This window comes from Balaenoptera physalus (assembly GCF_965194825.1).
Source record: "Balaenoptera physalus genome assembly, chromosome: 11".
Lineage (NCBI taxonomy): Eukaryota > Metazoa > Chordata > Mammalia > Artiodactyla > Balaenopteridae > Balaenoptera > Balaenoptera physalus.
Window position 1 is genome coordinate 5134878 of NC_138896.1, and position 27281 is coordinate 5162158.

A 27281-nucleotide genomic window follows, 5' to 3' on the forward strand; every position below is an offset into this window, starting at 1 on the left:
AGAGGGTCAGAACTCCTCTCCTGACCTGATTTTCCAACTTATTTCTTAGTTTCTCAGTGTTCACTGATGCTCTGAATGTCTTAGAACGACAACAGTGTTTTGCTTGACCAGTAATCTGTGTGAAAACAAAGTTCCTTCAGTAAACAAAATGTGCTGTGTATCTCCTTTGGGTGCCAAAGGAAGAGATTTCATCCTTCCACGGGGATGGTCTCCACCGAGCCACGGTCCAGCCTGTGTTTGAACATCTCTGGTGATGGCCGACCTGCTCCCCATCGCCCCAAGGCAGTCCTTGGGTTTTTACTGCGTTAATTAACTTTTTTTTTTCTCAAGGCAAACAAAATCTTTGTGGAATGAGCTAGAAAGTGGCGTGTTTTCCGCTGAGTTGGTAAAAACTTGGAGCTGGAGCGCAGGCCGGCTGCCTTGTGCAATCTGATCCCCAGAGAGTCCATTGGGGAGTGCCACCCTCCTTACTTCCTCCTGTACTGGAATTCCTGCTTCATGGAGGGGGTTGGAGAGGTCCTGCCTCGCTCATCCTTGTGAGCTGGGACACCTTCCTTAAATCATCTTGCAAGAAAGCATTAGCAGTGCTTCCGGATTTAGGTAAAGCTTTTCTCTGACGTCATACAAATGACTCATCAAAACTTCAGGTGAGCCCCAGCCTGCTTCCCAGAGGCTTCTCTTTTATATGGGATCGATCCTGACCCAGGTAACCCGACCACTGGCCCCCAGAGAGCGCTGCCCACCTTGGGGAGGGTACGATTTAACATCTTTTGTTGAAAAAGCACGGGTGTTCCGCATCACCGCAGCCTCACATCCCGTTTGTAACAGATGGCACGCTTTATTCCAGCCCTACATTTGATAAGGTGAGCTAATGGGGGGAAAAAAGCTCAGCAGGGGCTTTGCCCCTCCGCTTCTTTCTAGCTGAAACAGCTTGGTGAGGGGGTGGTGGGAAGGGAGCTCGAGAAACTGGGTTTACGCATCTTTTTGGAAAATTTAAACCTTAAGGTCCAATGCACACAACGCAGTCCCTCACCTCACCGTGACCCAAGCAGAAGCGTGGACTTGGAGATCTAATACGTTTGTTGCAAAAATAGCCTACTAGGGATGGCCTTGTGGTGAGTGTCCGGAATTGGTGTGGGTAGTATGTTCAGTAGCCAGTTTCTGGTGACAAAGGTGTATATTATATAAGCTCACTTTCAGATAACCCACTCCTAACTGCTAGATAGTGGTGACAACTCACGCTATCTGTCGGATAATTTTTTTCTTTAAACGGTTGTGTATTGAATCCCTGGTGTTGGTTCTTGAAGGGCTCGGGGATGGTCAAATGATTACACTTAGAGAACGCAGCCAAAATGGCCTGGCAGCTTTATTTCACTGTTTTATCTCTATGGCAGATGGAATTCGGGGAGGGCTTCTTTGGTCGGCTTGTCTCTGGGAAGTCAGGTTGCTCCTGCTGCCACCTGTATCTGCAGAAAAGGGAAGACACAGAAATCCAGCCGCAAACAGCAGAAACTATGACCTGGTTATTCATATGATAAACCACTCTACTGAGAGTGCAATTAAATACGGTCAGCAGACCTTTGAATTACAGACTGCCCTTGATGAAAAGCATCACTAGTCAAAGCCCACCTGTATTCGCTTTATATCAGATAAACCAGATGTTGGCTTTTCAGTTTCTTTTCTGCCCGTGTTAGACTTCATCCATATATGACTCTAAGTCAAAAAATCTCAAGTTTTTGGCCCGTTTCACCCTCTTATGGTTGTTAGGCTTTTCATCTGGAAGAGCTGTCTGCACGAGAGTGGTGGAGGAAGCAGTAATGTGAACTAAGGTTATCGAGCACGTACCAGTTATGTCCTTGTCCTGAATTCTGGACGTGGGCCATCTCATTCATTCCTCACAACAGCTCTCTGCCCCTGTGATGTAGGTTCAGTGATTATCCCCGTTACTCAGAGGAGGAAACTGAGACCCAGTGAGGAAGTCTGCTAGTAGGCATCAAGCAGTGCCGCCCGACCCCAGAGCCTGTGCTGGTGGCCACTGCTCAACCTCCTTTCACAGTGACATGACATAGTCACCAAATAAACATCCCCTGAAAACCTGCTGTGTGCAGAGCCCTGCGGTACACAGCAAGGGGAAAGACAGGGACACGCGTGCGACGGGGCTGCTGGCTTCTGGAAGTAGATTAAAACTTAACCCGTGAAACAGCTCCTTCTATCTGGTGTTTGATAAAGTGAGTTAGACCGTCATTTCTGTGTAAGATCAAGGGGGAGGGGAGGTGCAGTTGGCTGACAAATCAGCCAGCGCAAGTGTCTGCCCAGAGCACCCGGGGCCCGGGAGACCCTGCAGAGCGTCGGGGGAGGCCCTGAACATCCTGCTGGGGGACACAGTTTTCCCTAAGTTCCCATGAGAGGCTCCAGGGAGCAGAGAGGTTGGGCCGGCACTCGGGGCTTCTGCTCGTCTTCTGTGTGGTGGGTAGTGGGGCGCACGCCTGCCCCTTAACTTCTTTCTTGCGGACACCCACTGTTAACCTCACTAAAAGTGCTTGAGCTCCGTTTCAAAGTAAGGATGGTGTGTTGGACACTTTGGAAAAGCCAGCACGCTGTAAGCTCTGAGCATCTGGGGGTGACGGTTGCCTTGGGTTTCTGGAGGGCCATTGCCTCGAAAACAGGTCACTTGTTTGCTGTTATAATAGGCTATTATCATTTTATTTAATATATAAAATCAAGATGTTGCCTCAGAGTTAGTACTGGGGGTCAGGATCAGCCATCTAAGAGGCCCAGTGGTCTGTGTTCCCAGGGATGTAGGGGCAACAATTGAATTGATCTAATTACTAACCTAATGTTTGAATTTGTCCATATTCAGGGGACAGAGCCTCTAGGAGGTGTTTTGTTTGTTTGCTTTGCTTTTTAAGCAGTAGGAGCTACACGGACTGGAGGACAGTCCCTGTCTCCCGTGGAACGTTTCTGGGGTGAGGGTGTCCAGTTGTGCACTCTTCCTACCCTTTTGTGGGAGCCCCCGAGCAAGTTGTGGAACCAGCAGGTCTTGAATTGCGACGAGCGCCTGATGGTCTGTTTCCTGTTTCCGGTGGGTCTGTGGAGGAGGATTGTTTTGAAATTTAGTTACAAATAGAAAATTTCAGCCTTGTGTGCTACCAGCTCCTACCACCGTTATTAGTACCGTTGTTATTTTGCTTGTGGCAGTTTGATGGGTCCAACAGAAGAGTAGTGAAAGAAGTCTGGGTGGGAGACCAGCATCCCGGGCTCTTTCTTTCTCGTGGCTGGAATCCCATCAGCTTTCCTGCAATGGAATGCTTCTTGATACCTCCCCCAGGCACTAGGCTCCAGGGAGGCGAGGATGCGTAAGACGTGGTCCAGCCCTGAAACTCACCAGTGCGTCACAACTGGCAGAGACACCAGGACACACTGAGGACCTGGCAGTGGGAAGCCGTCGGGGAAAGAGGTAGTGATGTTGTTCTCAGACTGAAGGGCTGGCCACGTGGAGAAGCGTGTAGGAAAGTGAAAATGAACTTCTAGGTGGAGAGCAGGATGGGTAAGCCGTGGGGTGAGACCAGAGAGTACGGTTGGGATGCTGTGCCGAGTTAGGGTGGAAGGGGTGTTGAGATGTGTCTCTGGCAGTGTAGATGGCCAGTTGTGGAGGCAGTTGTGGGCCAGGAAGTGCTTTGAAGCCGGGCCGTGATGTGAGCAGCTCTGCCCCAGAGAGAACGCTGCTAAACCTTTAGAAAAATCAGGCCACAGAGGAGACTTGTCCAGCAGAATGAACTTGGACGTTGATGCCATATGGAACCGAATATTTCTTCCCGTGTTTTCCAAGAGATTTTTTCAGCCCAGGACATGTGGGCTGCCGTCTGAAGTGGTGTTTAATGATCACTGAGAGGTGGGACCTTTATTTTCAGCAGATAGAATTCAGTTCAACAATGTTTAAACTTCCTTGGTTGTGTTTTACTCCTTGGTACTTACTTAAGCTCATCAGCTAGGGAATTAGAGACAGACTCATTTCTTTTTTTTTTTTTTTTTTTAAAGAAATTCACGTTCTTTTTTATTTATTTATTTATTTATGACTGTGTTGAGTCTTCGTTTCTGTGTGAGGGCTTTCTCCAGTTGCGGCAAGTGGGGACCACTCTTCATCGCGGTGCGCGGGCCTCTCACCATCGCGGCCTCTCTTGTTGCGGAGCACAAGCTCCAGACGCGCAGGCTCAGCAATTGTGGCTCACGGGCCCAGTTGCTCCGCGGCATGTGGGATCCTCCCAGACCAGGGCTCGAACCCGTGTCCCCTGCATCGGCAGGCAGATTCTCAACCACTGCGCCACCAGGGAAGCCCCCAGACTCATTTCTGTACCCTCAAAAATATTGAGGATCGATGCTGGGAGTCGGGGGGAGCTACTTATTCAGTTTGTCAGCCGGGAGCGAATGCGGGCTGGGAGGGTGAGCTAGCGTGCAGTCTTGACAAGCCTGTGGATGACGGTTTCTGGAAGCCGCGGGTGGGAGAAGAATCTGCTCACAAAGACGAAGCTGCCTTGAGTGGAGTGGATTTGTGCCTGTTCTGCTCACCCGGGTAGCATCTGCCCTCGCCCAGGTAATGCTCTGTCTGCCCTCCCGTGTTCCCAGTCCTCTGCTGGGATTCCACCTCCTCCTACGGGTGAGGTCTGCCAGGAAAGGCGCGCTGTGCCCACAGAGATGCGGGGTGTGAAGGCAGATAGCGGGCCCCAGAGACGCTCGTGGTTTATTAATTACGGTGGAGGCACATACTGCCTTTTCCTCTGGGGAGGACAGATCCATTTTTAATATGTGTGACTTTATACATTTCAAGGCCTGTACTCAGGGACCGAGGGACCTGGCTGAGAGGGCTGTGAAAAATGTGGGAAGGCCCCTGCAGAGTAGGCAGGTTGGACGGAACGCATACCTTAAAGTTAATAATTTCATCACCTAAAACTGATATTTATAGGTTACGATGTTATGAACTGTTGGCAACCTCTCGTTTCGTTTCGTTTCTCACCGAGTTCTCTCACTGGAGCTGGAATCGTGCGGGAGGAGGTGGGGTGCTATGAGCTGGGGTGGGGTTTTGAGGGGTCAGTCGGGGGGGAGGGGGGGTGTCTCAAAGCGCTGAGCGGGTTCCTTCTGTCTGTGACCAGCCAGGGTGGACTCACTGGGGAAGGAAAGCCCCCCTCGGGCCCAGGGCCTTGTGCGGAGCGCTTGCACGTGTCACCCCATGGATGGGGCATAAATATCATCCTCCTCTTTTTAAAGACAGGAAACTGAGGCTTAGAGAAATTCACTTTTTCTGAGATCACGCAGCCAGTGTCAGACTACCAGGAAGCTTTAGGCCATATCCACAGTCTGAAGGACGTTCTTTGGTTACATGGGACCTCATGACACCGTGGTACCTGGAGAGTTCCCAGCCCAGCAGCTCTGAAGCTTGATTTCATTCGCCTTGATTCTGTAATAGTTGGCGCGGATTTGGACATAACACATTACTTGAGTGCCTCTGCGTTTAGGATACTAGGTGTAGGCGTGGGGGAGCATGGTGGTTCTCGCCTTTGGGAGTTGACATCGTGAAAGGATGCAGTGCAGTGTGGCCCCCGAGCCGTGCACCCATGGGAAGGCTGCGGTCCCAGCGGGAAGGGGCAGGCTGGGTTTGGAGGTGTAGTTTGGGGTTGAGGACCGCATACTGGAAGGTGCTGGCATTGCAGGGCTCCCTGGGGTGGGGTGGGGTGGGGGTGGGGCACAATTGGAGCTGTCCTCCATCCGTGAGAGGGGGTCCTAAGGTTTTGAGCAGAGGAGTGACAGGTGGCCTGATGAGGCTTTGGAAATGTCCTCAGGAGGGGCAGCGAGGCCACGGTTGTACCTCGTGGGGCTTCTAGGGCTCCTTCACTGCTGATTTCTGGCCCGAGGCAGAGGGCGCACCCCCATCAGCTGGTACAGGGTGAACCAAGCAGCACTCAGATCGCTGAATCGCCCAGAGCCCACTGAGTGATGTACACACACAGGAGGGGGGCTTTCTTTCTTTACAGCCATACACTTCTTTGGGTTCAGACCTCTACGTTCTGGCTTATCTCTTTTGGGGATGTGTCCACTGGAATCCTGGATCACGTTTATGATGTCGGCATATTGGTTTATACGTTAACCCTGGCTTACTGAAACCAGGGTGGAAAGGCTTTCCTGGCGCGTGTGTGTCCTGAGATGTGAGTGAGTACGTGCCCTGGTCCAGGTGTTACAGCCGAGGGTGGGGCCTGAGCCCACACTGCCGACCCTTCCCTCGCATCCACTTTTCCAAGTCTTTGGCTTTCCGTTGTGGTAACTGCCACAGCCCAAAAGGTGCCCTCGCCTGCCCTAATGTGGGGCAAGGGGAGGTCTGGGGCATACTCAGCACCTGTGCTAGAAGCAAAACGCCCTTCTGAGGCTCCTAACCACCCCCCTCCCCCCCCCCAGCTCTTTTCTCTTGAGCTCTAGCCTGGCGATGCCATTGTGGCCACCTCCCCATTCATTGGTGTCACTGGCATTTTAAAGAAGCACATACGCACCATCACATGCGGTCTTTGTAAATGCTTTCCGTGCATTATTTTCATAGTCCCCACAACAAGCCCACCAAGCTAGTGCCGTTGTCCACATTTTGCAGGTTTGGAAGATACTCCTAATCATACCTGGTACCCTTAAGGTACAGGAGGCACTGTGCCCTCCACTTTTTGTACTTTGTCTCATTTCACCTTTGCATCGACCTTCTGAGGTCGTTGTTATCTCCATCTTACAGACGGGGAAGCTGAGGTTTAGAGAGTTTAAATAACTTGCCCGAGGCCACTCCAGTATAAGGACTTTGAGCCCAAGCTGGTATATTTGTTGATTAAGTAAAACTTTCTGGCTTGGGGCTGGCTGGCTTAGAGCTGATGGCTTCTGTTGGATTTGTTTTCTAATGCTTTTCCCATTTCTAAAGATGGGAGGGGGGAGCTAATGTTTATCAAGCACCCACTCTGATCTAGGCATTATGATGTTTTCCTCGTCCTGGAGTGTAAGCTCCATGAGGGCTCTTTGCTCCTTTTCCCCTCTGTTCACGCAGGATCCCAGGCACCTAGCCCAGTGCCTGGCCCAGCCTGGGTGCTCAGTCAGTATTGAATAAAGGAATGACTGGAGTGAGAGGGTCATTTTGCCCCATCCTAGTGAAGGCAACTCCAACAGAGCAGTTGGGTGACTTGGCACACAGGCACAATACCTCACACCTCAGATCTCTGGTTTTTGCAGCAGACCTTTTTTTTTTTTAATTTTAATTTTATTTTATTTTTAGCCGCGTTGGGTCTTCGTTGCTGCGTGCGGGCTTTCTCTAGTTGCGGCGAGCGGGGGCTACTCTTTGTTGCGGCGCGCGGGCTTCTCATTGCGGTGGCTTCTCTTGTTGCAGAGCACGGGATCTAGGATGCGCGGGCTTCAGTAGTTGTGGCTCGCGGGCTCAGTAGTTGTGGCACACGGGCTCTAGAGCTCAGGTTCAGAAGTTGTGGCGCATGAGCTTAGTTGCTCCTCGGCATGTGGAATCTTCCCGGACCAGAGCTCGAACCCGTGTCCCCTGCATTGGCAGGCGGATTCTTATCCACTGCGCCACCAGGGAAGCCCTCAGCAGACCTTTTTCACACACGTAAAATTTCAGGAGTAATCAGATCTATGTCATGGGATTGGAGGACATGATATAAAACACTATAAATACTTACCAGTGTCTGGCACCGCGCCAGCATTCGATGAGTGGCATTGCCTTGGTGGTTTCAAGCCTCTTGTCTATGTTTGCCTTCCTTTGGGGCAGGGTTGCCATACCGATTAGCCCCGCCGAAAATGTGCTGGCCACCGAAACTTTTTAAAAGTGTTTTTTTATTCATCCAACATTGCTCTCTTGCCTGTGCTGTCTATGAAGCGTTTGAAGTTGGTAAAGTTGGTGAAATCAGTCTAAAGCTACCCTGGGCAAGTGGTGTCACGACTGGCAAGATTTTGATGAAGCTGTATGTGCATCTTCTTGGTTTCCAGTGAGAACATTGTACTGGAAGGGGCCTCGGAGTCCTCGTCCAGACTGTCTTCTTCCACCCCTTAGTTTACAGGTGAGGAACGTCAGGCCTGGAGAGATGCAGGGGCAGGGCTGCGGGAACCTCCGTCTTACGTGGTCAGTTCTCTTCAGTGTCAGCAACCCTGCCAAGCCCAGATGCCTGGAGTTTTGTATTGGGTGGGGTGGGGGATTTCTGAACGTTTGTATGGTGGAGCCACCATTATTCTTTTGCCAAGGATGTTAGTAAGCGGATTATGTCAACATCCCTAAGTATTAAGAAAGGTTTTTCCCATTAGATTTTTTTTTTTTTTTGCGCATTTAACTCATATTCACCATAGAAAAAGTCTAAAGGAAGAGAAAGCTAGTAAAGCACTTAAGAAAGTAAAATTACTTACTTTCATGAGTCATAAATCACCTTGTTGTATATCTGCTTCCTCTGGATACATAGGCTTGTTACAAAAGATGAGATTTGTTACATTTGTAGACAATAAAAAGCCCATTTTTGTACATGCCTTTAAATTATACCGTATCTATTAAAAATTTAATGGGATAAGTATTTTCTGTTATATTCAAATGTTCTTTGCCATGAAAATCACTTTATTTTGATGTGGCATAATTTGAGGAGGGGGAGTCAGAGGTTAATGTTTTAATTATTTTGCGTTCCCTGGGCACTTACTGGTCCTATGTTAAATGAAGCCAATCTAAGTTTAAAATTTTTACTGTAAATTATGAATAGGTAATCGGAAGTTGATCTATTCTAAAGAGGAAAATGCTGAACTGACAAAACGTATTTATTTTTTGATTAGCCTGTGATCTGCCATCCTATTGCTCCAAACAAACAAGAATCACTGGTGAAAAGCAAGCTGAGCAGTTCAAAGAGTCCTTCTAAAAGGTCAAGTTCTCTTGAGAAGGAGGTGTTTTCCATCTTGTATAGGACACGGGGGTGAATGTTAACGGCTGATGGGATATGTTACATACCTGTAGTTTTATTTTTAATTGGATATTTTGCTTCAATCAGTGTCATGTAATTTGGACTTTTTAGTGCAGTTATTCCCAGTCTTTTCTAATATAAGGACCTCTTTTTTTTTTTTTAACATCTTTATTGGAGTATAATTGCTTTACAATGGTGTGTTAATTTCTGCTTTATAACAAAGTGAATCGGTTATACATATACATATGTTTCTGGGGCAAACATAATTTTAGGTTTATTTTTAGACTCTGTTGGGAAGCGCTAACAAAAAGTTCTTAAAAATAACACTTTCAGTGGAATTTTTCTGTATTAATTACAACAGCATCTTCATACACTTGCCCAATAATAGTACGTACATGTGTATGATTTACGAGACTTGTCGATGCTTGATGGGCCTATGAATAAGCGGAGCCTCTGAAATATCCCCTAGGAGGCCCCTGCCCTCAGGAAGATAGAGCCTGCCTGTGAATCACTCTAAGGTCTAACGTGAGGAAGACCACAATCAGGCCCCTTCTGAAGGGCAAGTGGGATCCTCTGACTCCAGGGACAGCTGTGTAGGCGGAGGGTCCGAGGGCTATTAAATGACAAGTTAGGAAGGTGCAGTTTGTTCCCAACTGCTCACTGCTGACGTTTCCAGAGGGGCCCACCCCACCTCACTTTCCTCATCATTTCAGAGGAAGGAATGTTGTTGGAGAAGCGAATTGAGTCAGGAACATTTCAACACACCTGATGAACTAATCTCCCTTGGTCCTTTTCAAGAATTTCATATGACCTGCTACAGAGAGGGCTGGATTTGTCAGCTAGGAGACTAAGGTCCCAAACCCAAGCCCAACCCTGATTTTGGTTGATGGAAAGATGTTACACCTTGTGCCTCGGGTTTTTCCATCTGTAAAATGGGAAGTATCTCTTTTATCGTATTCTTGGGAGGTGACATAATGATACCCCCAGGCAGCATTTTCTTTCTTTTTAATCAGTGAAAGCAAACAGAAAAATCTTTGTGAGGCTAGAAGCTATTGTCTTTTTATATAAAGGAAAAGTACCATAAAACTAGAGAAATTCTAAGCATCCTAAAAGCTTCTTTATGGCAAGGCAGCAGCCAAAAGACCTGCCAGTGGAGTGTGACCTTACTCAAAAACCTTATCTTCATTCTCCTATAGTCCTGGTTTTTTTTCTTAGTAATTGTTATTCAACAGTGATGCCTCATATAACACTAGTCTTGGGCTGTGAGAAAAAAGTTCTTGCACTGCTTAGTCCCCCAAGATATGGGTGGCAGAAGAAGCTGCCTCATTTCTGATGTCTCAGTATTATCTGATGAAGGACAATCATCCCAGTGTTCACCTTTTTTAACGAGTCAGGGCTGGGAGCAGGTATTCTGCTTAAGTTTTATGTGGTGTCTGCGTATTTTCAAAAGATGTTGAATGTTACCTTTATTTCAAGCTTCTATAGCCTTTCCACGTTGCTTTAGAAAATCTTCAACAGTTTCTTAGCAAAACAGGGTGCACAGTAAGCCCATATCAGCTGGGCCTGATGTGGAAGAATTACTTCCATGAAGCGGACCTGGTGAGAGTGTGATTACAGTCAGCTGACCTCAGTTCCAGGGCTGTGGCCATCCGTACAGTGGGACCAGCGCTCAACCACGATGAGTCTCTCAGGTATCCGCGGAGGGCGATGGTCACTTTTGATGGATGCTGACCTCACAGAGGTTTCCAGGGGCAAAAACCCTCCAAACATCATTTCAAGAATTCCAAAGCAGTTTCACAATTCTGATTCTAAGAGAGGTTTGATTTGAAAGGGGAGTCCATCAGCGCCTTCTCTTGCCTTTGTTTTACAGAAGTTAGTAATTATCTTTCTGAAATCTTGCCTTTGTTTTATAGAACTTAGTAATTATCTTTTTGAAAAAAATCGAAGTGAGTTATAAATTCTTTCTTAAGGATTTTAGTTTAGTTTATCTTGGAGAATATTTTAATCAGCTGGGGTTTTCCCCCTTCAGTGGCTGGCCCCAGTGACCAGGCAACATGGAGATAACAGTAAATAACCAAGCTTTTTGTAAGAGATGTTATTTGAGGAGGGGGTTATGAGTACATACTAAACTTAGGAATACGTAAGTAAAGTTTTCTCTGAACTTACCTTCCTTTTTGAACAGGAGAAAAGATGATTTTTAGGCATAATGGTGCACAAAGTAATGACTAACACTCTCTAAAGATATTTAAATCTATTAAAGCATAAATATCTTAGTTCAAAATGGATTGAGTTCTGAACCTTGATGCTTTCAAGAGTGCTTTATTATCAGGTGGCTTGTAAAAAGCACATTGTTAATCGGATCTGTTGTGTTTCCCACAGAATTTCATTAAAAGGTGTGCATCACTTCACCTACTCTTTAGGATTAGGAGAGGGGACAGTGAAAGAGAAACTTAATAGAAATACTGAGGAGGGGAGAAGGTAAAGCCACCCTGGCACCTGGGCCTCCTTCTTTTTCTTCCTAACTCTGCCTCTTTGAGATGTTCTTTGAGAACGTGGAGGAAGCTGCGTGTGGCCGGGGTCATCGCCCTGGGTCTCCCTGCGCCTCTGGATCTGGGGACAGGAGTGGCTTGGCACTGGGAGTCCTTCCCCAAAGCTCAGGGCTGACTCGTCCTGTCCCTGGCTTTCCAGAGAAGGCCTGGGAGGCGGCCGGAACAGGGGGGTGCTGAGAGACTGCCTCCCCAGTCCCCTGGGCCCCGGGGGAAGGAGCCGCCTTCTGGAATGGGGTGCAGGGAGGGGGAATCCAGAGCAGAGGGTGGAAAGGTGGACGGCAGTCACTGCCATTGTTTCGGTTCAGACCAGGCTGTGGTTCGGAAGTTGTTGTCTGGCTGTTGGCTTTTCCTCTTCAGAGGCTGGCATTCATGCGGTACATTTATGGTTTGCTAACATGAGTATGACACGCATGCACATTTTTAGAGTATTGAATAGGCAGTAAAACGAAGGCAGCTAAAGCTAAGCAGCCAAATGCTAAGTTAGTTGTTTTCCTGATCAATTGAAACTAGCCTGAACTGGCCAAAGTGTAGGACTGGTTTACCCGAGCTACTCTAGGTAGTACTTTTTGTTTGGTCTACTAAAAAAAAAACAATGATTTGGAAAGGTGCAGTATCAGAGAAGGGAGCGCGAGGCTCCAGCCAGTTCTGCTCTCTGTGGTCCTGGAAGGAAAGGATGGGAGAAAACTCCTCCTCTTCCTCTCCCTGCCCTGGAGCCACAGCTCCAGTTTTCAGAGGATGGCCTGGTGCTACGCCCAGCGGTGGTATTTTAAAGTATTTCTCAGTCGATTTTTAGGATTATCAGTCATCCCTCGCAGGGTTCCTTTTCATTTTCAAGGGCATCCAGTCTAACCGTTCAGCTCCCTTTCAAAAGGCTCCCTCCCTCCCTCAGGCCCAGTCAGGAAGATTAATAATGCTAACTGATTTACTGTCGCTGCAGAAAAAGCATTATTAGTTAATTAGACTTTTACACCTCAGTCAGATGGCATTGTGCACTTTAACTCAACGATGTTAAAGACCTAAATCTGAGAAAAAAGAAAAGAAAGAAAAAGGACAGGCACTTTTCCAGTTTAAGCTGCATGTTGGTCCATGTTAATTAGGCATTTGTCCCTCAGTCTGGAGGTGACAGAAAATGCCAGTTACTGTGGTATTTAACTGACATCAAACTCCTGTCCAAATAATTCAGTTGGGCCCAGCCTTCTCTTTTAATTGGTGGGAAGGAAAACTTCGGCACACACCCAGAATAAGGAGGAAATTGTTAATTACATTTAACATTTAAAATTTTCATTCTGAAGGATCTGAAGAACACTTGTGTGTGTTCTTTTAAATTAACCATCCAGTTGAGCTTTTTAAAAACGGTAACAACAGAATCTCCTCTCACACTTGAGCTACCCCAAGTGATTAGCCCTTGTAAGTCTTTAATAAATGCCAGTTTAGTAATTGTTGTTATCCAAGGTCAAAAAGTGGTGTGTTATTATCTAGGGCCCTTATAGATTCATGTATGTTTGGCACTGTTTAAAAAATTGATAATTAATTTTCTAGCTTAAAGTCAGATTTCTTTATCAGTACTAGAAATTCATGAGGGTTTAGGTGCCAAGCAATATACATGTTTTAGGAACCAGTATTTAGTGGCATATTTTTAAAAATGACATGATGGTTTTGTAAGAGTAATTAGATAAAACTTTTTTTTTTTTTTTTTTTTTAAGATTTTAAGCAACTTCTTCCTAGTTGCCAGAGAAGGTAATTCTCAGTGACAAGAGTGTAATTTACCTTATTCATGAGGTATGTAAAAACAATTCCAAAAATAATGAAAAGATTTTCTTCTGACTGTGGGTAGCCTTATTGGACTTTTCAACCTCCCTGGCTTTGACTGTGGTTTCTAGCCAAAGGTTCACACGTTTGAGAGGTTCAAACGCTTCATTTTCAGTACTGAACTACTTTTTCGTGCACTGAATGAATGCAATATGTTAACACTCCTGTATGGCCCAGAATTGCTAGGCTGCCCCTTGGCCTGCCTGCCTGGTACTGGCTGAAAAGGTACCATTGTTTGTTCTGCAAACACTGGGTGATGTTTGTTTCCAAGGTGACTGGTTCTATTGCTGCCCTTTAAGCAAGGGGGGATGGGGAGAGAGAAAGTTGGCTTTAAACACCTGAGAGCATCCTGTTCAGGATACAGTCTGTGTGTGTATATGTGTGTAAGTTGAAATATTATTTTAACGGAGGTAATGGGAGAAAAAGGGATAGTGTGGAAATGGGAGGAAAAGATAGATTATCAGTAAGTTAAAAATATCAGTAAGTTCTGATCCACAACAATATACTTAGAGTGAAGGTAATGGTATAAGAAATGTTAGACTTAAAGATCTGATCAGACTGAAATTAACTGTTTTTACATTTGAAAAAGTTAAAAAGTCAAGGGAAGAAAAAATATTTTAGATGATATCCATTGAAATGGTAAACTTATTTTTGCATGAACTACAGTTCTTTAGCTGTAACTTGTAAGCAGCTATTCAAATGAATGAAGTTTGAGAGCAGTATCATTAAAACTGGTTACTGATCATGTACCTGGGCCTTCCAAAAAAGACAGAGAACAAGAGATATAAAGATTGGTTTCAGTCTTAAGGTCTATAAAGAAAAATTAAGAAAAATCTTAAATGATCGAACTATATTTGTGTTGAAAATTTTCCAGAAAGATAACAACAAAGATAAAAAGCCTCTTTGGGGGATGTATAATTGATGTATTCATCAGTGAGAGATTTTTAAGTTCAAATTAGAAAGAAAAAAAAAGATTCCTCTTTTCCTGGTCCTCCACCCCCTCTTTTTTAATTAAAAAAAAATTTTTTTTTATTGTGCATGGATGCTGTTAACAGAACTTTGCCTTTTCACTCCTATCAGGTTTAGTACAGTTCATGCCCAGGTTTCAGTAAACATTAACTACTTTTATCAGGGCTTGCAGTGTGCTGAATGGCTAGCAAAGAGAGTGTACTGCAAGAGACAGATGAAAATGAGAGAGTCCAAGGTCACATGGATGTTGAATTTTTTTAAATTATTGAGAATTTAGGGTCAAGTTTCACACTTCCAATATCCTCTCTTCGGTTTTGTGGGCCTAAGACAAGGCCACTTGGTCTGGCCTTTCTCTGTCCTGGGGTTAAAAGAGATTTCTTCAGATGCTCCGAATGGCAAGACAAGTGATTTTAAAACACTGTTTTTTCTTGCCTTTTCTTAAGAAAAAAATTTTTCAGGACTGCTTTCTAGGATGAAAGGTTCTCAAGGTCCCAGCAAAGAAGTACTATAACATATATCGTGATAATTCTGACGATCTGATATTATAGGGATTTCCTTTTATTTTCGTTTCTCAGAGATTGTTTAGGATTGCCCTCTGAGCACTAATTTCATTTCCGGAGTTAGCACAGTGAAGTCTGCTAGATGAAATATCGCCAAATATAGAGTAAACGTGCTCGTCTCGGAAATCATGTAATATTCTAAAACTTTCGCCTGTGTCTTCTTTCCGAAAATAGGAATGTGACTTGTGCTTCTTTTCAGTGAAAAGGATCTGCACGTTTTAAAAACTACAGACACAGTAAGAACTACCCTCTTCCTGCCCTTCATTGCAGGCTGCCCCCTAGGCATCCGTGGCAGACACGGAGGGTGGGGCTGCGGAGCGCGCCCGAGGGTCGTGTCTCCTTCCCGGAGGGAGGCACCGACCGAATCGAGGCTGTCTGGATGGATTTCGGTTCTGGGCTCCAGGCGGCCGGGCCGGGGAGGGGCCTGGGAGGACGCGGCGGAAGGCGGCCGGGCCGCCGGGCAGCCGGCCCTCCTCGGGCCGCGGAGCCTTCGTGCACTGGGACCGTCTAAGCTGAAGTGCGTTCGCACAGCAGAGCGCGCGGCGGCCGTCGTCCCGGGACTCGCCCGTGCCCGTCCCGCCGCGGCGGCCAGTGGGGAGCGGGCGGTCGACGGCCAGACGGCGGGGTCGCGGGGCGCTAGTCCAGCCCGGGCCTCCGCGCCGTCCGCCCACCTCGGCGCCCGCGCGGGGCCGCCCCGTGAGCGGGCGGCGGGGCCGTCAGTCAGGGCGGTGGGCGCCGATTGGCCGGCCGGCCGGCGGGGGCGGGACGGGGGGGCGGGGCTCGGCCGCCTTCCCGTGGGCCGCGCCGGCGTCGCTTCCACGAAGACCTTGACGCGCTTTCCTCGGGCCGCGGCGGCCGGGCGGCAACCTCGTGGGCGGCCGGAGGCCTTCGAAGAGCCCGTCTAGTAATTGAGTTCGTTTTTTAGAAATGGGGTCCTCTCAGGTAGAGATTTGAACACATGTGCGCCCCGAGGGAAGTGCTCCCTCTTATTTTTCCCCCTGGTGTTCGCTTGAGGCCATTTAGCCTGTGACCACTTGTTTCCCGAAGTTTTGCATGGGCGTGAGCGTGCCCACTCGCGTCTGGTAGTTGTTGCCCAGAAGGAGTCCACGTTAAAAGGTTTGGCTTACCTGATGGCCGTTTTAATGAGAACAGCGTGTGGCTGAAAAAGTGTCGGCAGAGCCTTTTGGAGGAGGAGGCCGAGGAGGAGGATGGAGGCCGAGGAGGAGGATGGAGGCCGAGGATGGAGGCCGAGGAGGAGGCGGCCGGGGATGAGGAGGAGGAGGAGGAGGGGACGCAGCCCGGTTGGGGGAAGGCATGAGTGCAGGAGGAAGGACAGGGGCAGCTTCTGTGTGACGGGACGCCCGGGGCAGCGCGGCGCCTGGTCCTTTCTGTCCTCTTTCGCAGTGTTGGGCGGCTGTTGCCTCTTTCCCATGTGACCCGCGTTCTGCGGATGGAGGCCGAGGGGCACCACGGAACCAAACAAGCCACCGTGGCCTCAGGTTTTAAATCCGCCCCCCGCCCCCTCCCAGCAGTGGCGGCGGCGGCAGACCGCGGGCCTCTGTCCCCGGGCCCCTCCGTGGTCCACGTGGTCGTAGTAGCGATGAGCCCATTGCGCCGGGCGCCGGCTCCACGTGCTGCGCTTCAGGCCCCCCCGCCCCCGACCCGGTGGGGGGACGGCAGGGCCTGTGGGAGCGCTGGGCCTTGCTCCTGGGGCCTGAAGGCCGCCTGCCACCAGGGCCCTGCCGAGTGTGCCCTGTGTCCCCGCAGGCCTGCCCCGAGCTAGCACCGGGGCGTGCGGGTGGTCCCTGCCTGCACCCCTGTGCCATCATGAGGCTGGTTCACCCACCCGGGGCACTCGTCCGTCCCCATGAGCAGCTCAGTACCCAGAGCACTTCCGGTGAGCCCTGCGCCCTGTGACTTGTCTCGTTTTTGGTGTGCCTTCTTGGGTGATCGCTCTTCGCTGGGCTGCAGCATCCAGTGATTCTTAAGACCGGGGGATTCAGGTTCAGTAGGTCTGTTGAGGCTGGGGCTTGTCCGTTGGAAAAAGCTTCCAGGGTGATGTTAATGAACACCCCTAATAATCAGCTTTCAAAATTGTATTTATAAACCGGTTACTTGTACATTTATGTCTGATGAGACAAATGAATACATTTGAGCCACTGGGATTTTTTTTTTCTTAGAGTTAGGAAATGGCACATAAACCTTGAAATTCTCCTATCCGATGCTTGTCTGTTGCAACCCTGAGTTTCCTGTTAAGCGAGATAGTGTGGTACCTGTGCTAGACCCCTGATAGGCCGTCTGCTCTGGCAGGTGTAAATGCCACTAATTAATTTTTTTAGAAATTGGCGCTTTGACAGAATTATCAGGGATGCCGAATAACTGGGACCAGATGTTTCTTTTGTTAAGGCTGCGGAGAGGTAATGTCACACACAGGTAATAAAGCTACTGACGTTTAATCCCTTGGTCGGAGGCTGTGGATTTAGGGATGCTGAATAATTTCTTTAGAAAGGGCGGGAGAAGATGTCCGTTCTGGTTTCTGCCGGGCCTCTGCCACCCCCCACCGCTCTTGCCGTGTTATCTTCTGTAGAGGTGTTTACTCAGTTATCATCGGGCCCAGCTCTTGTTAGAAGAGGGTAAATGGTACTTGGGCCTCTTTATCTAGACCCTCTTGCTCACCATTTTGCCGCAGCTGAGGGGACAGCCTGTGCCTCTAACTGAATCCATCTTTTTTTGCACTCCTTGACTGTGAAACAACAGGAGAGGCGGCCGCTCATCATTTCGAGCGCAGACTTTACAGCCTCTGAACAGCCTCTGCTGTCGCAGCTTATGAATGCACCATTTGTCGTCCCGTGCACAACTGTTAGATACAACTGGCCTTGCAGCCCACTCTGCCTGCGACCAGAGTGCATCACTGCGGCCTTTTTTTTCCCTTTTCCTTTTTTTTTTTCTTCTTCTTCTCTGCTTCTGCATAGGCCAGATTTTTGCTTTGAATACCACCATTTTGTCCACACTAGTTTCTTTGACCCAGCTTACATTTTTCAAATATAAGTTTCAGAAATAAGGCTTAATTTGCTCCAACTGTTAGTATAGAGGTTCTGAATAAGTGCAAGTATTTTACTTTATTAAAGGAGGAGATTAGTTTTGTGGCTTGGTTTTTGCATATGTGCTTTCTCTCTCTGTTTGTTTTTTTTTACAATATTGTAGAATCATGTGCCTTTGAAATTTTATTTTAAACTGGGTCGAAGTTAGAAAGTTGGGTTTTTTCCTAGATCATTACATCTCGTCAGCTTTACACAAAATCTCTTTGTCATCCAGTATCTTTTTCAGTTTAGATTTTAAGGGAAGCCGTTAAAAGTACAATGTGGTTTTCTAGAATATTTGAATATTATCATTAGAAATGACTGTTTATCGTTGTTTCTTGAAACGGGGTTCCATCCCCAAATGATACCAGTAGTGTTCAGAATTTCACTTCTGTTTTGTTTCTCTCATTCTTTGGCCTTGTAATTATTTATGTGTTTTGTATGCATGCATTGGCATTATTCCTCCTTTACGTTTTATTTAATTGCATTTTAGGTGAAAGAATGTATTAACATATTTTTCTACTGTGCTTTACATATTCAACAACTGGACCAAATTGTTAGTTCTAATTGCTTTTAGGCCTTGCTCTGGCTAAGGAGACACATTTCTGTTAAAACAGCAGTAAACATCCTACAGCAACCAACTCTACAAACCCTGGCATCCTGGAGCTTCCAAAAATGAAACAGCCATTTGCTGAAAATGAAGAAGCTCTCTGTAGTTGAATTTTAAAGTAGATATTTAGGTTTCAAAGATTGTATTCACTCGTCTTTCCAAGAAGATAGGGAGGCCCCGGGTTGCACTTGCATTTTGAGACATACAGGTATGTTTAAGGACGAAAGTGTAATCGTTTGTGAAATTCATGCTTTCCTTTTCATCTCACCATTCAGAGGGGGAAAATCTGTCTTTTTGTGAGGATTGTCTCCCACTACCTGAAGAGTCCTTGAGGTCGACGTAAAGACTAAGCAGCTGCAAACAAGTTAGGGGGCAAGTGAGCCCCGGTTTCAGGGTTTCCGAGAGCAGTTTTCTACCTTGGAGTCTGCTGTTAACTTGTAGAGCATGTTTTCCTTACTCGGTCCAGCGTTTTCATGCTTGGTTTTGATCTGCCCCTTTAAGCTGGGTAAACTCTCTGGACTTTTTCTCCCTTTAACCGTGGTTTCTTTACTGCCCTTCTCATGTGATTAATATGTGTGTTGCTTAAAATGGCAACTGAAACATCACCAGGTATTTTCACCAGGTAGAAACTGCTTTTCCTGTGTCAGAACAACCAGTGTGGCTTAGTTGATGCTTCTGTTGCTAAGCAGGTAAATTTCTGGTCTGCAGGCTGTCTGTTAACCCCGTAAGTGCCTAATATCAGGCAAAAAACAGCAAGAGGAAAAACCACCTTTTGCTTCCTTCTCCCGTAGTGCTTTGTTCCGGAGGGTAAAAACTGGGCCTCCCTCACCCTCACCTCCACTTAGCTGCGTTCAGGACCCAACCTCGATGTCCATATTTCCGAGGGGAGGAGGAGAGTTAGGAGATGGAGAGGGCTGGGACGTTGGTGGAGAAGACGCCCTGGGAGCTGGCAGCGAAGGTCTCCTGCTGCAGGATGCAAATTATGGGTTTGAGTCCAGTCGGGAATGGGTTTAGCCTTTTTCTTTGGGACTTTTCTCTGCAAGTCTGCCTTCAGCTGCAGCCTGGCTGTGGGGGGAAGAAGAAGAAAGAAAGGGCTGCTGTGCGCATCCATTTGCCAGAAAGGAGTTAACAGAGCGCACCGCAGAACAGGTTGGGCAAGACTGTTAAACCAGTGATGAAGCCTCCCCCTTCTCCTCCTCTCCTCTCTCTCTCTCTCCCTCTCCCTCTCTCTCTCTTCCTCTCCCTCTCTCCCTCTCTCCCTCTCTCTGTCCCTCTCCTCTCTCCCCCTCTCTCTGTCCCTCTCCTCTGTCCCTCTCCCTCTCTCTGTCCCTCCCGCTCTCTCCCTCTGACCTCCTCTGTTCCCCCGCTCCTCTCCCAGGACTTTCAAACATCTTCACATTATCCCCTGCTCCCCCGCCCCCTCCCCACTTCAGTGTCTGGCTTTCCCTCTCTCTGGCAGGACATTTGATGTGATGAAAATACTTTGTGGCAATGAGGAGCCTGTGCAAGAGGCCTCAGCCTCGCCAGCTGTTTCTGGAGAAATCCATGTCTGTGCCCTTAGTCATGTAACATAGGCCCCATTCAACAGAGACATTCTTGAGTGTGCATTGATGCCTCTGCGGGACTGCAGGGTGGACGGCCTGCATGGGGGGGGCGGGGGGGGAGGTGGACGGTGGGGAGAGGAGGAGGCGAGGTCGGGATGGGGATGTGGAGGGCAGCGAGGGGCAGCCCCTGCGCTCCCAGTGCCCGTAAGTCATGAGATGTTGCTTTGCAAAGCATCTGCAGTTTGCTCGGACTTAGGGATGTCTTGTGGCCGTCAACTCGGAGAAACTGAGCTCTTTAAAAGCCAGCTCTGGTCTGACGTAAGTTCTGCGTGGTGTTTGTGTCTAATCCCTCCGTAAACATACCATATATAGTCACGCTGGAGCTCACTATAACACGCACTGCAGGGGAGCCTGTCCTGATGCACAGAGCCCCGTGCTTAGAAGCAGGCTCAGGCTATTTCTGGTGTGTCGCTGCTTGCTTTTTTCTTTTTTGGAGGGAGGAGGCAGGAGGCTTTTTTTCTTTCCATCTTTACACTGTTTGAAGCATGTTTCTGATCCTAGTGTGTCTGGCACTGTGAAAACTCAAGAAACTGTATCCTCACGTGAGGAGAGACCGAATTCTCTTTGTACATCTGTTTTAGAATAGGACCCTTGTTTTTCTTAGTACCTCTCACACCACACGCGTTCCGCATTTTATGGTCCCCGGGGTTCTCGACTGCTTGTTTGGGAGCATCTTTTAACCCTGTGAGCGTGAGCGCTGCCCCGTAGCCCGTGCTGTCGGTGGCCGGTGGAGAAGTTGCTTTCGTGTTTCCTCCGCCGCATCCTCCCTGGGCCGTCCTCGTGCGTTTACAACACTTCACCTTCGCCTTGCCAGGGCAGAGCATCAGCTCGGAGTCCGCGGGGCTGAGCGCCGCCGCTTTCCCCTGGGCAGGGCTGGCTCTGTGGAGCGGAGACGAGACTGTACTGAGAAAGAAATGCAGTTGTTTTTTGTTTTTTCTTCTTTTTCCCCTGGAATACCTAGGATACAGCACCTCAGCTTGGAGTGAGTGAGCAGCGGAGGCATTTGTGGTGCAGATAAGCGACCTCTTCCTTTTCCTTCTCTTATTTTCTTGTCCTTCCTTCCCCCCCTCCCTCCAAAGGCTATTGCTTTTCTTCTCAGGCCACATGTATGGATAACCCTTAAAGAAAAGGTGGTTTGCCACGCTGGGGTGTTTGGGTATTATGTAAAGAGACAAGATGGGGACCTTCACTGCCTTGTTGTCTCTCATTGGCCTCGTCAGAGTGAATTATATCTGACCGTGTGACAGTTAATTGTACCATCCTTCCCGTTTCTTAAGCTGATAAGCCCCTTTCTGTCTGCCTCCATCAAGCCTCTTTGTTTGAGAAGTTCCTAATGCAGTAGAAGAACAAAGTGACAGTTTTCCTATTTACTGAAGTCTCTGAAACACATTCATTATGCTCTTTTTCGTATCTTTTTTAGAACTTTACTCCTTTAACTTATATAATTGAATTGTTCCAAGTAGTACAAACTTAAAACTTCCTTAAAAATATCAGTGAGTCCAGCAAAAAAAAATTGAAATTTTTTTTAGGCTCTGTGTTTTCATTTCAGGCTATTAACAGTGCTTGGTAGATAATGTTCAGGGTAAGACACTGGGTACTGCCAGAGTACCAATTACCAGTTATGGAAACAGCAGTTGCTTAGCTAGTATTCAGTTGACTCAAAAGTAATATATCACTTCTGTGGAGGTCACTTATTTGGCATTCTGAGGTCCAGAATCTTTAGCCTGGGAGTGAGGGAGAACCACTGGGGTGGCGGAGGGGGAATGCAAAAAAATAAAGCTTTCGGAAGCCGGGCAGGTAGAGGAAGTCGCGGTGCTAACACTCTTACCCTTGATTCATGATGGTCCTTGGGCCCACACTTTAGCACTATTTATTCTCACTGTAGATACGGCCCTGACCACCTCGTCTCCCATTTTCCAGTCCACGAGAAATTAGAGGCCAAAGTTGGTGGTTGAGGGTGGAGAAAAGCCATCAGAAGGAGATGCTCTGAGAACAGCAAGAAGGGATGTCCGGGGATGAGACAGGAGAACACAAACAGCCTGAACAGAGGGGCCTTCTGTGTTGTTTGTTACAACTGCATGTATATCCACATGCTCTCAGTGCGTCTCTGGAATAAAAATTTCAGCTAAAAAAAAAGCATGGCTGACTGAGGCCCGTGTGGCATAGGAGCAAAACTGAAGGGGGAGGGTTATGACACTAGTTTCCGAAGGCACCTTGTGTAATAGTTGTTCACTGTAGTGATCCTGAGTCATCGCCCAAAAAGGTTAGATTAATCATATGTTGATTCACCATGCTCTGCTTAAGGAGATGGGCAAGTTAGAAAGATACTTTATAGTGATTTACACCCAGGAGTTTTATAACTTCTCGATACTTCCCCCACAGCTCTCCTCAGTGATGTGCAGCTGCTTTATGAGCTAACGTGAAGCATTAGAATCAAACTTCCAGTGGGTCCAGATACATACCAAAATATTATTTATTTTGACTGGATTTGCAGGAGAAGAAAGTGATGCATTAACAGGTTCAAATGGTGTCCAAATACCATCACGAGGGTACAAGGGTTGTTTTTCTGTATTCCTAATGTGAATTGTTCTTTCATATTTTTCATTGAAATAATACACAGAATGTCATGGAGATTTTTTTGTTTTTTGCTTTTTTTGGCTGCGTTGGGTCTTCATTGCTGCGCCGAGCGGGGGCTACTCTTTGCTGCAGTGCGCGGGCTTCTCATTGCGGTGGCTTCCCTTGTTGCGGAGCACGGGCTCTAGGCACGTGGGCTTCAGTAGTTATGGCTCGCAGGCTCAGTAGTTGCCGCACACAGGCTCTAGAGCGCAGGCTCAGTAGTTGGGGCGCACGGGCTTAGTTGCTCTGCGGCATGTGGGATCTTCCCGGACCAGGGATCGAACCCGTGTCCCCTGCATTGGCGGGTGGATTCTTAACCACGGTACCACCAGGGAAGTCCTGTCATGGAGTTTTTAAAGCAGGGGCTAGAGAAGACCCTTTATCTGGTGGGTACCATAGAAGTCATAGATACCCTGGGAGATGGAGTCTCTGTAGAAAAGGAGTTCTGAGTGTAAGGGAGGCCTCAGAAAACTTAAATATTAAAAAAATTTAATCGTAAGCCATCAAATGACAAATGGAAGGAAGGAGTGTTTTTTTTCCCCCCTCATCCCAACTATAGGCTTATTCTAAGAACCATAGGATTTAGAGCTGGAAGGGACTTCAGAGGTCACTTGGCCTGTTTTTATGAGTTTGCCTTTGTTTTAGTCTGTATTCTTCCACAGTTCATGTCTGTGCCCAGAATTGAACATGTCACCTGGAGGAGCGTCCGTGTGGCTTCTTTGGCAGGAGGGCTCATCCTAACTTGAAAAGTTAAATGTGCTCACTTGGCAGAGATGATTATATATTTTTAGGTTTCTTGTTAATTGTATTCTCAGTAGCTCCATTTTACAGATGGAGACCCCTGCGGCACTCTGTGGTGGTACACCAAAAATCTCCCTTGGCATCATTAACTATTTTTGGACATTTTCATGGAAATCCCAGAGTTGAAAACTTCCCAGGGTAGCTAATACATACTAGTAGTTCTCAAGCTACTAAAATTCGCAAGCTGTAAAATTTTAATTTTATCTGCTTAAGCATAGAGCATTGCTAGGCCTAAGTTTTAATAATCATACTCATACACGTATTTTAAATACATACTAGCTTCTAATAGTATTAAATTTAAGGTTTTTGTGCGCTTAGAGTTGCTGTAATGCATAGTTAACAAATAAAATGGTTAATATAGACTTTCCTGCTCCTGAATCAAATAGGTTTTGTGTTTTGGTTTTGTTTGTTTGTTTGTTTTTTACTAAGAGAAATTGTTCCTTTTGAAAATGTAATTAGTTTTGAAATTTGGTCTTCTGGGTATCCATGGAAACTATATACCTCCTTATTGCCATGCTGAAGGTGGAATGCATTCTCTTATGGTTAGATGTTTGTGACTCTGTCAGGGAAGGGAAATCTATATGAATTGCATGTGAGAAATAAGAATTAGTTCTCTGGATGTTAGACGCTCACAGCAGATGGAAAAGTAATAAAACCTACTACTTCCCAGGAAGCAAGGAGCGGGTCTTGTGCTGGCTTTTTGGAGTGTGGACAGCGCAGAGAGGGCTTGCTGGAGGGAAGGGGCATGGTGGAGGGTGGAAGGGCTTGGTCTCCTGTGTCATGGCCTGTGAGGACCTGCAGCTCCTTGCTCGGCTCGGCTGAGATGATGTGCTTATGGCATCCACCAGTGGGCTGGCCTCCGGGACACCTGTTGAGAGGTTGGGAGGTTGGGGCTGGAGGAGTAAGGAGGGAAGCATCCAGGCCTGGGTCTGAGCAGCTGCTGGCTGCCCGGAGCTCAGCCTCCGTGAGTCATCTGTGGGTCTGGAGGCCAGCCGTGAAGAAGGAAGGGAGCGTTCAGTTAATGCTCGGACACCCCCAGAGCACTCTAAAGGCACCACAGAAATTGTGGGGCAGTTATTAGCAGCTCCGTCCGTAACGGTCGTTGTTTGTTTAAATGCTTTCCCCCAATCACGTAATCCTAACCTTTTATTTAAAGTAAGTGCTGTGGGTCTGCTTTAAAAGCTGACGAAAATGGCTTTTATTGGACATCATCGCTTTATTTGTAAAGGGGGAGTTGAGACCCAAAGAGAAGAATTTGGTCAATTGATTTAAGGTTGTTGGAGGATTGAAGTGTTACTTGATTGCTGGTCTTATCCAGGATTTTGAGATTTCAAGGAAAAGTGGACAATGCCTGCTTGTGTCCGAGGGATTCCGGCTGTCATATGATCTGCAGACCAGCCCCCGAGCAGCAGCGCGGGCAGTGCGTCTGTGCTGAGGAGTCCACGGAGAGAGCTAGCTGCTGAGTGCGTGGGATGTGCCGGCTCGGGAGTCATGTAGCCAAGAACTGGTTTTGGTCGTAGCCTTAGGTCTGCATAAAAGTTGCACGCCACGGGGACGTGACATTTGTATGGCCTGAGATTTAATACTTGGCGCAAGTTGGAGGAGGTGGCAGGAGTGAGCGCGCTGCAGTCTTGTGCCTACATGGTGGCCGTGGGGCTGCCGGGTGGAGAGAACCATCCTGTGACGCTCTCGCGTGAGTCCAGGACACATGGACAGTGGGTAGAAAGAAGTCACCGCCACTGTGGTGGTCTGTTTCACCACAGACCTCTTTGGGTATAAGCAATGGAAAGGGCCTTTTGGCTGTATAAAAAGCATCATGGTTATAAACTCCTAGGACTTTACTTATAGCTTGATTCTCTCATTAGGAACATGATTATGGAAGAAATAAACTGAGCAAGTTAGACTGCAAAAATCACATGAGATTGCTTTTTCTATGGCTTTCATCTTCTAAATGTGGACGTTCCTATTATGTCTCTCTTGCAGATGTACACACAGCGATTCTGGTGTGCAGATACATTATGAGCCAGCTCTAATGTGTGCGTTCCCTAACTGGCCGAACAGTAGGGAGTTTTCAGGGGCCTTGCAGGAGGGTGCTAGCAGGATGCCCTGCCAGCTTTCTTTAGCTCTGTGATTAGTAATGGATCCACCTATTATCTGATTGCACGTTATTCCTGTTATCCTAAGAGAAGGTTCCCCAGGGTTAGCTCCTTATGAACAGTAGAGAAGTAACCCTGTCTTAGGGTATACATGGAGACTTTATTGTTCTCCCCAGTGTCTTCAAGGTAGTATGGCATGAGATTTTTTTAAAAATAGAGATGTTTAAATTTTCAGGTTTTCTTTTTTTTTTTATAGTGACTTTTTCATGTCTCCTGAAAGAAATGAAAAAAGAAAAAACAAAATGAACTCACCAATAAAACCCAGCAGTTGCCAAATAGCTATAAAACATATTAGAGAAATTAGTGTTGGGGCCTTTTTAATTAGTTTAACTCTGGTTTTACAGCTGAATTATAATATGCGACCAAATGCATTACCTGAGTGTTTACCTTTTTTTTTTTTTCTTTTTGGCCACGTGGAAGTACCTCAAGAGGTGGAATGTGACACACCCAGAGAATGAGGCGCTCAAGGGCCTAGGAACTTGAGAAGGCCAGGGCAGCAGGGCCCTTCATCTCCAGCTTAGCTCTGCCGCTGCTAATTGGGGAGCAGAGAGCCACTGAGCTCCTTCGGAGATGAGTTTTAAAATGTGTGTGTGTGTGTGTGTGTGTGTGTGTTCACAAGGGGTTTGTTCTCCTGCCCTCTGTAGAAAGGGCTAGGGAGAATTCTAGCAAGAAATCCCCCCACCTTTGAGAGACCTTGTAGATCCTACTCAATTGAAGTCCTTCTCACAAAGAGGGCCCTCCTGAGAAGTGCTGTTTGCTCCATAGACCAAAAGGACCTATGTGATTCTATTACATATTTTTAAATTCTCTCTCCCCAATTCTTTTTTTTAATTAATTGATTTATTTATTTATTTATTTTTGGCGGCGTTGGGTCTTTGTTGCAGCGCTCAGGCTTTCTCTAGTTGCGGCGAGCGGGGGCTACTCATCGTTGCGGTGCGCAGGCTTCTCACTGTGGTGGCTTCTCTTGTTGTGGAGCACGGGCTCTAGGCGCGTGGGCTTCAGTAGCTGTGGCTTGCGGGCTCTAGCGCGCAGGCTCAGTAGTTGTGGCTCACGGGCTTCAGTAGTTGTGGCTCGCGAGCTCTAGCGCGTAGCCTCAGTAATTGTGGCGTGCAGGCTCAGTAGTTGTGGCGCACGGGCTCAGTTGCTCTGCAGCATGTGGGATCTTCCCGGACCAGGGCTTGAACCCGTGTCCCCTGCATTGGCAGGCGGATTCTTAACCACTGCGCCACCAGGGAAGTCCTCCCAATTCTTTTCATTTTGTTTATTTCATGAATTTTCTAGTTCAAGTTGAGGAGTTGTTCTAGGTTACGTTTTGTTTGGGCCGTGTGTGTGGGGTTAGTGGTAATTTTTATAACAGAAGGATCTTTATCATGTTTTATTCCACATAATCTGGAACGTAATATACTGTGAACAGTTCATTACCTGCATGTCAAGTTGCAAATGTTCCTAGGTCAACTAGAAATTACGATTTTTTCTTTTAAGAGCAGTTTTGTGATTAAATGGTGATGCTTTTACCTTAAAGAGATCACCTTCTCCTATTTGGGCAAAGTACGATATCAGTTTGCAC

The 27281-nt window shown here is 47.3% G+C and overlaps 1 protein-coding gene across 20 annotated transcripts in view; it reads left to right on the forward strand.

The window, feature by feature from the left end:
- Positions 1-27281, forward strand: part of RREB1 (ras responsive element binding protein 1) — a 175531-nt gene that overhangs the window by 53233 nt on the left and 95017 nt on the right. The window contains exon 1 of one of the 20 annotated variants that reach the window (XM_082413262.1): positions 15685-15789. The exons of 18 other annotated variants lie outside the window; for them this stretch is intronic. The gene's annotated coding sequence lies outside the window, so the exon portion shown is untranslated. Of the gene's footprint in view, positions 1-15684; positions 15790-19526; positions 19687-27281 lie in introns of those variants that run through there. One more of the 20 variants, XM_082413265.1, reaches the window with a different exon arrangement.